General features: G+C 50.6%; 1 long non-coding RNA gene across 1 annotated transcript in view; it reads right to left on the minus strand.

The window, feature by feature from the left end:
• Positions 1 to 4,211: 4,211 nt before the first annotated feature.
• Positions 4,212 to 13,384, minus strand: part of LOC149361417 (uncharacterized) — a 70,562-nt gene continuing 61,389 nt past the window's right edge. The window contains exon 3 of the long non-coding RNA XR_016288408.1: positions 4,212 to 4,325. This is a non-coding gene — a long non-coding RNA (uncharacterized LOC149361417). The remainder of the gene's footprint in view (positions 4,326 to 13,384) is intronic.

Consider the following 13,384-nt stretch of genomic DNA (forward strand, 5'->3'; position numbering starts at 1 on the left):
CTCGAAGGAGAACCAATACCAGAGAAGACACTCATACGGGTACTAGGGATGTGGATAGAGTCAAATCAACGCTGTACTCACACCCTTGCGCTATTAAAGGCATCTACACTCCAAGTGGCCCGCATGATTACGCGCATCTCACACAGACGTCATGGCATGCGAGAAGAAGACACACTCAAGCTGGTCAGGAGCCTAGTGGTAAGCCGGGCGACATACAGTCTCCCGTACTACAATCATATCAAAAGTGAAATACAACAGGCGGACGCGATTTTGCGCAAAGCGTATAAAACCGCGCTTCGACTACCCCATAACACCTCAACTGAAAAGCTCTTAGCCTTGGGACTGCACAACACGTTCGAGGAATTACGGGAAGCGCAGCATGTTGCCCAAATGCGCAGACTACAGCAGACCCCCACAGGCAGAGTACTTTTAAAGAAACTGGGCTACAGCGAACAAATTCGAGAAATATTGAGAACTAAAACGATCCCCGATGAGTACCGCAGCACGCTCAAGGTGGCACCAATACCAAGAAACATGGACCCGAACCGCCACAAAGGCCGAAGAGAGGCAAGGGCCGACCGCTTACAGAAAACACACGCATACCAGGATACAACAGTGTATGTCGACGCTGCCACATATGCCATGACTAGGGGACAAGGCACCAACAACGCAGTGGCAACTGCAGTCAACTCGGAATTACACGAGATTACCAGCGTTTCCCTGAAAGACTGCACGATAGCTGAGGCTGAAGAAGCGGCCGTCGCTCTAGCGGCAGCGGAGGGCTATCGGACTGGGCGGTCACTGACAATTCTTACTGATTCACAAGCAGCCTGCCGCAACTATCTTTGCGGCAGAGTCGGTCACAGAGCGCTCCGCATACTCCGCTCTGTAGACTGGAAGACGCAACAAACACATGCAAAACCACACAAGCCGATCAAACATAAGATCATCTGGGTACCGGGGCACACGGGGGTGGCAGGAAACCAAGAGGCAGACAGGATAGCTCGAGGATATACTAACTGCCGAGCATCCAACGTCAACGACCTTGAGGAATCCCTGCCAGTACCTCAGGAATACTCGGCCATACTAAACTACAAAGGCAGCAGGATGCGGTACCCACCACCGCACAAATCTTTAAACGTAGAAGAGGCTGTCACATGGAGACGACTTCAAACGGGGTCATATCCAAATCTAAACACACTGAGTAAAATTCACCCCACACTTTACGCACACAACTGTCCGTGGTGTCATGAAAAACCTAAACTGTATCACATCATATGGGCATGTCAAAAAGTCGACATCGTCCCAGTTATACAAAACCCAAGTGTGGAGCGATGGGAGGGTCTGTTCTCCAGCGACTGCCGCGATGACCAGATCGGTTTGATACGGCGAGCTCAGCTGACGGCAGCATCCAGCTGAGCCCTGGAATAAGGGCAACCGACCGTTGCGGATGGACTCATCTGATCACATAAAAAACCTTGGGCTAGAGCCGAATAAAGTTATCCTATCTATCTATCTATCTATCTATCTATCTATCTATCTATCTATCTATCTATCTATCTATCTATCTATCTATCTATCTATCTACCCTGGTTGTGAGAACAGTTGCCTGGGGCCGCACCTCCGTGTCAGAATCAGCATCGACCAAGTCAAACTTGTCCTTCATTACCCGCGGGCAGTGTTCTTGATGATAGAAAAACTCCGGGCCTGTCAGCCAGACCGATCCTGCCATTTGAGCTGATGGCACAGACCTCGTTCCGAGGTCCGCAGGGTTCATGTCGGAAGGAACTTAGTGCCATTGCTCTGGCCGTGTAGAGCTCCTGATGCATTCGACCCTGTTACCGACATACACATAAAACCTCCGAGTCTGATTATGTATGTAACCTAGGACCACCTTGCTGTCAGCGTAGAAACTTACAGCATCAAGTTCCATATCTATTTCACGACTGATGAGCTCTGCTAGCTCCACTGCCAACACCGCGCCGCACAGTTCAAGCCTTGGGATGGTGTGTTCCGGCTGTGGTGCTAGCTTAGCGTTTCCTATGACGAACTCGGCATGGCACGTCCCATCTAGATATGTCACTCTGGGGTAAGCCACTGCATCCACAGCGTTGGTTGATGCGCCGGAGAATATGTGCAATACCTTGCGCTGTGCGGTAGTGAGCGAGGCAGGGGAATAGGTGCGAGGTATATCCAGCTGCTCGAGTACTTGCAGGGAGTCTTTCCACGTCTCCCACGCGGCCCTATTCAGGAAGTGGACAGTCCCAGACGCATGTCCCAACGACTGGCTGTCGGAGGAGGGACTTCCCTTGAACGATGACTGGAGCAAAAAACCCGAGTGGGTCGTACAGGCTATTCACCACTGACAAGACACCGCGCCGAGTGAATGGCATCTCTTGGATTGAAGTCGTAAATGTGAAGACATCCTTTTTCAGGTTCCAAGAAACTCCCAGACTGCGTTGGATTGGCGGTGTGCCATTGCACACCGCCCTTACAACGAGCCACCGATTTATAACGAGCCCCTAATTCCCCTTCGCTTCTTAGCTTAACTGCTTAGCGAGGGCCTCGGTTCTGGCAGCCTTGACGCCATCGGAAGCATATGAGGGTTGTCACACAGCTTCCACCCTCGCCGTTCGACGACGTTCTACATCATATCAGCGTTAGCTCAGGACGTGCTACGTCCGCCGCTTAAAAACGTGGGTGTCGCTGATGAACACTCCAAAGGTAAAAGAGAAGCCAACAGCCACAGAAACCAAGGGGCATAGGGGATTTTTAATTTTATTTAAATATTTTGTGGTGTTGATCAATTTGTAATATTACTGAATCTGTTATCCCTTAAAGGTAACGGATTAGAAAAGCAGAAGAAAAAACAACCACATGCCGCCATTGGGATCCGAACCCACGACCTCCGATTTACGCGTCTGGTGCTCTACCGCTGAGCTACGGCGACGGCAGTCAAACCTTCTGCTTCCGGGGGCATATATATTTACAAATAACCTAACCTTGGGAGTGTTCACCAGCGCCACCCACGTTCTTAAGCGGCGGACGTAGCACGTCCTGAGTGACCGCTGATGTGACGTAGAACGTCATCGAACGGTGAGGGTGGGAGCTCTGTGAGAACCTTCTTATGCTTCCTAAGGCATCAAGGCTGCCAGATCCCACCGGCGGCATGTGGTTGTTTTTTCTTCTGCTTTTCTAATCAATTAGCTTTAAGCGATATCATATTCAGTAATATTATAAATTGATCAACACCACAAAATAAATAAATAATTAAAAATTAAATGTCCCCTGTGCCGCTTGGTTTCTGTGGCTGTTGGCTTCTCGCAGATTTATAACGAGCCCCTCATTCCCCTTTCCTTGTCTCCCAAGGTTAGGTTATTTGTAAACATAAATACCCCCGAAAGCAGAAGATTTGACAGCCGTCACCGTAGCTCAGTGGTAGAGCACCGGACGCGTAATTCGGAGGCCGTGCGTTCGGATCCTACCGACGGCATGTGGTTGTTTTTTCTTCTGCTTTTCTAATCAATTAGCTTCAAGTGATAACATATTCAGTAATATTCTAAATCGAACAACTGCACAAAATAAATTAATTAAAATCCCCTCTGTCCCTTGGTTTCTGTGGCTGTTGGGTTCTCTCATATTTGTAATGAGCCCCTCATTCCCCTTCAATTGTTTGCTTACTTGCTTAGCGAGGGCATCGGTTCTGGCAGCCTTGACGCCATAGGAAGGATAAGAGGTATCTCACACAGCTTCTACCCTCGCCATTCGATGACGTTCTACGTCATTTCAGCGGTAAGTCAGGACGTGCTACATCCGCCGCTTAAGAACGTGGGTGGCGCTCATGAACACTCTCAAGGTAAAGTTATTTTTAGAAATAAATACCCCTGAGAGCAGAATATTTGGGAGCCGTCGCTGTAGCTCAGCGTTATAGCATCGGACGCGTAATGTTTCGGCTGGTCCTCCAGCCGAAACGTCCTGAATTAAATGTCATGTTTTTTCAATTTCTGGTGACTTTATCTTATATATATATATATATATATATATATATATATATATTGCAACGATGAAGACAGTGCGCCAGCACCTACGACGACGAAGCGATTTGTGTGTCGAGTGCGCGCGTCGAGAGCTCGAGCTCGAACAAGCTTAACCGAAATTTGCACAGACGCCGGCAACACACCGTATTCATACCGTGGCCACCTCTCTCGACCGAACGGTTACTCTATCGTGGGTCCCTGGGCATGCCTCGATGCCCGGTAATGATCGAGTTCATGCGCTGGCCCGAGAACTCTCCTCCCGGACTCCGGATGATCAGGCACCCAACCCTGCACAAGAAGGCCCATCGGTCCTCTCTACATATCACCAAATCACCACATTTTACAAATTCAGCCACATGACACTGCCACCACCCCACAGTACCTTGTCGCCCTTATCCAGCGCCACATGGCGAGAATTACAGACAGGCTGTTTTATTTCACCCCACCGTCTCTCATGCTCCACCCCACCTTTCCTCCTGATTGTAACACCTGTGGCGTGCCCAGATCCACACTTTTCCATTACCTTTGGGAATGTCCTTCCCCAAAGGCAGTACCGCTAATCCTCAATCCCACTCATTCTTCCTGGGAGGCTGCTTTACGGACCGCTCAGCCCAACGGCTAGAAGTGGCTGGTGGATCGGGCTTTACGTGAAGCACAAGCCCGTGGACTCCTGGACCAGTAGGGGGCCACCCTGGATGTTTCTTTTTTTTGTAATAAAGTTGTTTCCATCCATCCATCCACCTCAGTCGTTCTTTAAACTACGTGGTAGCGACAGATGTACTGACATTGCGTTGGCATTGACAACATTGTGGCAGAAACGCGGCTTGATGCCAAAGGTCATCCGCGTTAATTGTGTTCTTTGGTGTTCGGGTTTTATACTCCGATTAGTTTAAAAAAGGAAGTTGTATAGCTATCTGGCTGCCTGGGTCAATGGACGCCTGATTCGCGCTTTGAGGTACGTGGGGTGGCGAGATGTGGGCTGCCTGCGTTAGCGGGGACAACTTTGTGCCAGACACGCGGCACAGCAGCAACAGGCAGCAGCGCTCATTGGGTGAGCAAACTCTTGCGATCAACCATAACTGTCACTTGCCAGGGCGGCAGGATGTCCGGCTATCCAGTGTCCGGAACGCACTTAACGATACATACGCCCAGCCGTGCATAGCTGACCGATACACTATAGCATTCACTCTCCAACTAGGTTCAAGAGTGGTTTGAACCACAGCTAATTTCTCACTTCCTGGTTTTTCCCTCTCGGCCCGGATGCCCAACCATATATACGAGAAAATGCGTCATTTCATTATTCAAAAACAATTTTTCATTCATGACGACTGCTAACTGCCCTGCCCCTTATGCAACCTCCAACACTGCTTATTAAATGTGAAATTAAATGGCGACGCTAACGCCGGAAGTGTCCGCTAATTCTGACGCCAGAAATTTGTCCCCAGTGATTCGGTATGTGCCATCATGAGAAACTAATTCAAGAGGTTTTAGAATAAAAAATAAACAATTGGAGGTCTAGTTTGGACTCGAACCCGGGCCGCCGGCGTGCGAGATGACGTGACAGCATAACACAAAATTCAGAGACGTCACACCAGAGCTGACACACTACCGCTGCCATGTGCAGGAAGGAGAGGATGAACGATGGAAAAAACTGCCGACGATTACATTACTTGGTAATGCGAAATTTGAGCGCAGCTCATCAGCTGTTCCAGCTTTTCGCTGGATTGAGGTAAGAATTCGACCCAGATATTTATGTACAACTGCAGACAACTTATTTTGCAGCATCAGCTACATTGGCCGCAGTCTCGCCGTTTCGCGTGCTCCCTCCGTCGTCCATACTGCGCATCCGCGAAGAGTGAGTAACGTGACTGCGCACAGCAGGCGCGTCTCACCGCGCGCGCTTGCCACTTCTGCCGCCGGCGCAGAGCCACATGACATCACTGCTCAGGCTACGTATATCCTGGCATAGCAGAGCTCAGCCACTGCCAACTTTTGTTGCGTTAGCAATAATACAGTAGGCTTCGCCTGGTCGCGTAGCCCCGGTCAGTAGGGATGGATGACCATGGCCATGACCATGAACAGCGACTTCGCCGAGCAGGTAGGGCGCTGTTTCATCAGCCGCGCTCCGCCAGGTAGCAGCGCCGGCGGCGCAATCAGTTTGCTCTGTCTAGGACAGATGGCGCCACTAGGAGGTCTGACACTTCTGGCCTTCGAAGTGGGCGTTAGCAGCATTTCCCTCAACCCCAGTGTCAGGGACCCAAATTGACGGTGTGTTGAATGTGTGTGTTGTTTGATCCATGTCTTTGTTCGTTTTGTGCGAAGAGAATCCTCGCGGCTTTTTGGCCGATCCTTCCATCTCTGTATGCCCTCGCTGCAGCCTGAGAATCCGTCGCTATCCAGTAACTCAGTCCCTGCCGATGGGCTTCAGTCAGGGCTAGAGCTATGGCGATCTCTTCCGCTGCTTGTGTTGTCCTTGTGCGCACTGATGCACCAGTAATTATCTTCCCATTGGCGTTCACTACTGCTACCGCCCTAGCGTTTTCCTTCGTTCTGTACTTGAACGCGTCAACATACAGAACCATCTGTTTCTTCTTTAGGAACCTGTCCAACTCCAAGGATCTCGCCGCCCGTCTTCCTTCGTGGTTCTTCGGGTCCATGTTTCTGGCCACTGGTTTAACCAAGAAAGTGCTCTTAATTTGGCTGTCAATGTCTGTCTTGTCTTCGCCTTCGCCTTCTACCGGGTATCCTAGCTTTAGCAGTAGTGCGCGGCCAGCGGCTGTTCTTTTATGTCTTTCGAGTTGAAATCTGAGCATGGTTTCGCTGTGCTCCTCATAGGTGCCGTACACACCCATATTCATTAGCTTTTCTGTCGAGGCCCAGGTCATGACGCCTAAGGTTTGTTATACGCCTTTCTGATGCATGTTTCCATTTTGTTCTTTTCCCCTTTATTAGGTTGTAGGTACGGAAGCGCGTACGTCATCCTCGGTATGATGAGCGCAGAAGTGATCCGTAACGCATCTCGCTCCTTCACCCCTTTTCTCTTCTTCGTAATCCGACTTAACATCCTGCATATCTGTTTCGTGGAGTGTTCCAAGAGCTGTATGGTATGGTCCCGTTTGCCTTTCTCCTGCAGCCACATTCCCAAGATACGAAGCTTATTTGTCCTTCTTACGGGTTGTCCATCTATCTCTAATTCTATCGTTCCCCTGTCCTCTTTGTTTTTGTGAAGTCTAATAAATTCAGATTTTTCTGGAGAGCACTGCATCCCGCTAAATAAAGCAAATTGACCGATCTCATCCGCCGCTCTTTTCAGTATTTCTTGCTTGTTTCCTGTCGATTCTTTTGTCGTCCACACTGTTATGTCGTCCGCATAAATTGAATGTTTTACATCTTTGATCTTTTTCAGTCTCCTAGTTAATCCAATCATTGCTATGTTAAAGAGCAAAGGTGAGATGATGGATCCTTGTGGTGTCCCTCTGTTTGGAGTCGTCTTCTTTTCTGACCTAATGTTGTTGATGCCGATCGTTGCTGTTCTGTTAGACAGGAAGGCCTTTACGTATGCGAAGATCCTCTCCCCACAGTTTGTTGTCGAGAGTTCTGCTAGAATGGCGTTGTGGCTGATGTTGTCGAAGACCCCCTTGAGGTCTACAGCCAAAATTACGCCTTCTCGAGTTCCCGATATTGGTTTTAGTACCATGTCTCTTAACTGGAGCATCACGTCTTGCGTGGAGAGGTCCGTTCTGAACCCGAACATGGTATCCGGAAACAGACCGTTGTCCTCCATGTAGTTGCTCAGTCTAGTCTTGACCACTTTCTCGTATAGTTTACCAAGGCAGGAAGTTAGTGATATTGGCCTAAGGTTCTGTAAACTGGGTGTTTTCCCTGGTTTAGGTATCACGATAATCTCAGCGTGTTTCCACTCCGCCGGGACCGTGCCCCTTTCCCAGTGCTCGTTGATTAGTCCGGTCAGGCTTTCGATTTAATCATCACTGAGGTTTCTGATCATTGCATTGGTTACTTGATCTTTTCCCGGTGTTGTGTTCCTCGTGAATGACCTGGCAGCCGCGTATACCTCGTATTCTTTTATGGGTTCATCCAGCTTCGAGTTCCTTGTCCCTGAATACACCATGGTGGAGGGTGGCACCTGAGTGCTTCCGACGTACCTGGACCAAAGAAAATCTGTAATCTGGGCGTCCGTTCCCTGAAAATTGTGCGTGATACGTTCTATCGTTTTGCTGTTTTCTCTCTTCGATTTTGTCGGGTCTATGAGGTGCCTGAGCAGCGCCCATGTTTTAGCGCTACCCAGGTTGCCGTTTAGTTCATTGCAAATTTGGTGCCAATTATCTCTAAGTAAGTTTGCGGTGTGGTCTTCTATCTCCTTATTGATTTGAGCTATTCTGAGACAATTTTCTGTTATGTTTTTGTTTCTTCCATCTTTTTGTCAGCCCCCTACGAGCCTCCCAAAGATGTAGCATTCGTTTATCCGCACGTGGAAATTCATCGGTAACCTCTAGCGTCGTAGTATTGTCTCTGTGGACCTCCCGTAGTCGTTTGGTCCACTTTTCGATGTCCGTTATCGCAGTTCTTCCGCCTTCATTCTCCAACTGTTCCCGAAATGTTTTCCAATCTGATTTTTTTCTTCCTCTGGATTGTGCTGAACCTTGTAAGTTTAATTTGCGTTTGAATTACGTAGTGGTCACTTCCGAACTGCTCCCCGGTGTTAGACCATTCATAGTCTAGGATATTTCCTATGATGGTCAAATCAGGGCTAGTGTCTCTTGAAACGCTGTTTCCGACCCTAGTAGGGTATCTGCTATCGGTAACGATTTCCAGCCCGTGCGTATCCACTCCATCTAGGATGGTTTTTCCTTTCTTCGTATTCATGTTGTAGCCCCACTCTTTGTGCGGAGCATTGAAATCTCCTACAATCACAAGGTGGTTTTGTTTCACCAGGCCGATCACCGGTCTAATGATTTCTCTGAAGTCATGTCTCTTCTTGCGCGGTGGTGAGTAAATGTTAAGTACGAATAGGCTCTTCTCCCCGCGCTTCTTAGGTATTACCTCTATTAAAAGGTGTTCTATATCGTCTTGTGGTGTCGTGTGCTTGTGCGTAGTGACCGCCTTCTGACATAAAATGGCCACTTTTTTATATCTTTCATCTACTATGGTGTCGTAGCCGATTATCTTCGGCGAAGTGTTAGTTTTTTGCAGCGCTATTACAGTAGGTGGGTGTTTATGCTGCATTACATGTATGTGGAAATCGTTTTTTTTTCTAAATCCTCTACAGTTTCATTGCCATATTGTAAATTTTTCTTCTGCGCTAGCCATGATGTGACACTACTGCTGCGCCACGAAGATCTTCGCGCTTTCGTTTAGGTCGACCTGTTCCGGTGCTCTCTAGTTTTGTCTCCTGAACAGTTCTGCCAGTCTCTGATCGGTCGCGTTCAGTCTGGTCATGATTTGTTCCAGCGTCGTCAAGACTGTTTTCTGTTGCTCCTGTATTTGGTGTAGTGGTGTAGTAGCATCTATTTCTTCCCTTACTTGCGGTTGTACGGCTGCAGGCCCCTGCGTGCGTGTTGTCGTCGTGGGCGATTGTACTCCGTGTACTTTTCCTCGGTTTGTATCATGTTCTCTTTGTTGTCGCTGTTCTATAAACGAAAGCCTCCTTTTTAGTCGTTCATTTTCCTCTCTAAGTTCCCTGTTTGTTTTTTCTAGAGCTTCGAATCTAGTCTGTATCGAATAGTCTATAGCAGTGGGATAGACTGGAGACTCGCTCATAGACTGACTCACCTTCTTGGACTTCTTGGTCTTCTGTTTAGATGCGGAAGCGTTATGGGCGTTCCCTGGAACCCAGGCGTTGCCGCCACCGTGGTCGGTGGATCTCGCGTCTGCTAGCCCCGGAAAGTCTCCATCTTTGAAGAACGGCGTTCGGCTTCTGCTGCCGCCGCGCCTGTTCCGGGACGCAGATCTCGAAGATCCGTTCTTTCCTCACGTTTCCGCTTCCTCGCTGTCGAACCACCGCGGCCTGTGGCCACCGTGGTAATTACTTTCTTTTCTCTTGCCTAGCTGGTTCTGCTGGCCTTTTTGTTTGAGACGTCTCTTGCATCCTATATCGCCTGTGGCGTGAGCTTCGCCGCACCACTCACACCTGGGCTCTCCACACTCGTGTCCGTCGACGTTGGCACGTTTGCATCTAGGGCACTGCGGAATGGGTTGTGGTTCCGGGGAGACGTCTGATCGGTGCCCCTGCAGGTGGCATCTGAAGCACACCTGCTTCGTAGGTTGGTAAGGGTAAACTCTATACAGTCCTCCCATCACTGCGACTGTCTTGGGCAACCTCGGTCCGTCGAACGCGATGAGCGCTGACTGACTTCCCGAGCATTCTTGCGTAGACTGCACGAATTCCCGGCGTTGCTACTTGGATGTGGTTCATTAGGATTTCTTGCGTGGTGCCGGCCATCACTCCATGCACCACACCCCGGACAGTTCCCTCCGCCGTGGAGCAGTAGGCATTGAACTCGAATTGTTTGTCTCCGAGACACAACTTCGTCGTCTTTTGCATTGCTTCTGCTTTCGCACAATCTGGCGTCCGGACTATTATTATGTTTGAGATGGCTTTCACCGCGACAAGCATGTCGCCGATGTAGACCAGGTTGCATTCCTTCACCACGGCTTGTATGTAATCGCTGGGCTTGAAATCTCCCACTCTTAGTTTGTGGATCATCGGTCGGAATACGATTTTGTATCCTCCTTTCGGGAGCTATACGAAATCTCGCCTGTTACCAGCGAGTCTCTTTAGTTGGTTGTTTACAGCGGACGCCGGTGGCGCGTTCGGGACCTTGGCGGTCGTTCCTGGCGTTCCAGGTTTCTGCTGCTGCGGCTCACTCGTGCTCACTGGTGTCTTGTTTGCCTCGGAAGGTGTACTTGCTTGACCGGTAGCTTTCCTATCCTTCTGGGCTCTGCGCTCCACTAATTCCTTCATCACTCGCCACGGGGTCTCGTTGACTGGGTAGACTCTTGGTTGTTCTTGCGGTCCCCTCGTACCTCCGGCGTTGTTGGTGCTTGCAAGCTCCATGGCTTGGGGCTGGTCCGTACCCGGGCTATTTTCAATAACCGGGGCCGTAATGTGTGTCGCAGTCGATGCTGACGCCATGCCGCCGTCGAGGCTGCTCAGCCCCGGTAGGGCCAGCGAAGCCCATGCGTCTCCTGCTTCGGCCACGGCCGACGCTACGTCGGTGTTAGGGTTAGCGTGACTCTGGCCGCATCAATATTTCAATGTCCCGTAAGTGGAAATAGATTCTACGCACAGAGATAAAATTGGTGTCCAGATGGTCCTCGTAACCTCACGGAACACATTCAATAAATACTTTGCATTAAACTGGGGTTTTGCGGTCAAAAACACTGACGATTCACGGAGCCCATGCAGAGCACGTCCGCGTTCCCGCGCAGTTGGGTGTCCACCCCCCGTTATGGAGAGATTCAGGTGTCCATCCAAATATGCGAGAGAGATACATTTCCTTCCCCCCCCCCCAAAAAAAAAAAACAATTTATCGACGAGCAAGGCGTATAGCCGAACGGGCGATGGCGTTCTGTGGACTCCCAGGCCGCTTGGCGGAATGCTCACGTCACCAAATATGGCGGCACCCATGCTCCCGCACTGTTAAGCGTCTATAAATGCGCGCTTGCCCTGGCGTGAATGCTTTGCTATGCAGTCCCCTAAGGTGGTGGTGGTGAAAAACATTTATAGTGCAATAAATTTTTTTTACAGAGAGGTGATTGGGGTAGGCCCTATTGGCCCTTTCCCCTAACAATACTAGGCGGAGCCCCTATTCCGGGGCCCCATTGGCAAGCAACGCCGCCGGCGTCCGGTGAACCAAGGCCTTTTGGGTCTTTAGGTCCTGACAGCCGAGCAGGGCCGCCTCCCAGTCCTCTCTGGTGGGGTTGGGGTTGGGGGAGATAGATGGGTTGGATTGACACGCCCAAACCATGTGGAAGGTGTCAGCCACCTCCCCACAGAACTGGCACGTGCCATCAAAGGATGCGTTGAAATGTTTAAGTACCGCCGGGCACAGTACAGTGTTAGTAAGAATTTTGATGAGGAGGCGCTCGTCAGCGCGATCCTGTCCCTTACAAGGGGCCGGGTAGCGCCGGTGCTCCTCCTTGTAGTAATCAGTGATGTGTTTGAATGTAAGGGCCAGATTGTCTGATTGGGAGTAGGCTTCCAAGGACACGGAGATAGCCCGGGGAGAGAGTGCGCGGGCGGCCTGATCGGTCTGTTCGTTTCCTTGTAGGCCCTGGTGACCGGGGGCCCAAATCAGGTTGCGTGGAGTTGGATCTTCGCATCGGCAGCTATATTCCAATATGCGCCAGGCAAGCGGGGGAGCCCAGTCCAACTCATAGTTCCGACAGGCCCCTCGCGAGTCAATGATGATGTGTTTCGACTTGGGAGTAGTGAGAGCCAGAGCAATGGCAATCTCCTCCGCGTGTGTTGCGTGTAGGCTTTGAAAGTGAGCCCGTTAACTGTGTTTGTGTTGTGTACGACTGCGGCCGTGTACCACACCCCGTGGTGTGAGCCGGCAACGTCCAAGTAATACACATGTTGTTGGTTACCATAGTATCGCGCCAACGCTTCCGCGCGCGCCTGGCGGGGAAGGGGTCGGACCCGGAGGGCGCGTCTCCAGGGTTCTGGCACTTTCTCCCTTTCCTCAATATGGTAGTCACGTTTGATGTGTAGCCGGTCCAAGAGACGGCGACCGGACGTGGTCTGTGCAAGACGCGTGTATTGGTTGACTAAGTGGGCTTCTCGAAGCTCCCGGAATGTGTTTACCACGCCCAAGGCCAGAAGTCTCTGGTTGGACGTGGTGACCGGGAGGTCGAGAGCCCGCTTGATGACTTTCCGGTGGATGACCTCCAGTTGGTCAACATCATGTTTGCGCAGGTGCAAGTAGGGGGTTGAGTAGAGGATTCTACTCGTTACGAAAACATGGGCAAGCCACAGTGCATCCTTGCTTCGTAATCCGCCCCGCCTGTTGGAGACCCGGCGGACCATGCGGCCCACCTGGTCCTCCACTGTGCGAAGTTTGGCTAGGGTAATGTCGACCCTGCGTTGATGGTGTATGAAGAGACCAAGGACACGGATCTCCTTGGACTCCCGGATCAGTCCCGAGGGGAGACTGATGCAAAGCGGAGTTGTGTCCCGAGGGGAGGGACGTATGTGCACAAATTCTGATTTAGATGGGGCGCACTGGAGTCCGCAGTAGGCCGCGTAGTCGTCGACTAGGGTCGCCGCTGCTTGCAGGCAGGATTCCATGTGGCCCCAGGTTACCTTGCGTGGCCCAGATTTTAAT

The sequence above is a fragment of the Amblyomma mixtum genome, chromosome 2 (genome assembly GCF_055824585.1).
Source record: "Amblyomma mixtum isolate Tamu chromosome 2, ASM5582458v1, whole genome shotgun sequence".
NCBI classification, from domain to species: domain Eukaryota; kingdom Metazoa; phylum Arthropoda; class Arachnida; order Ixodida; family Ixodidae; genus Amblyomma; species Amblyomma mixtum.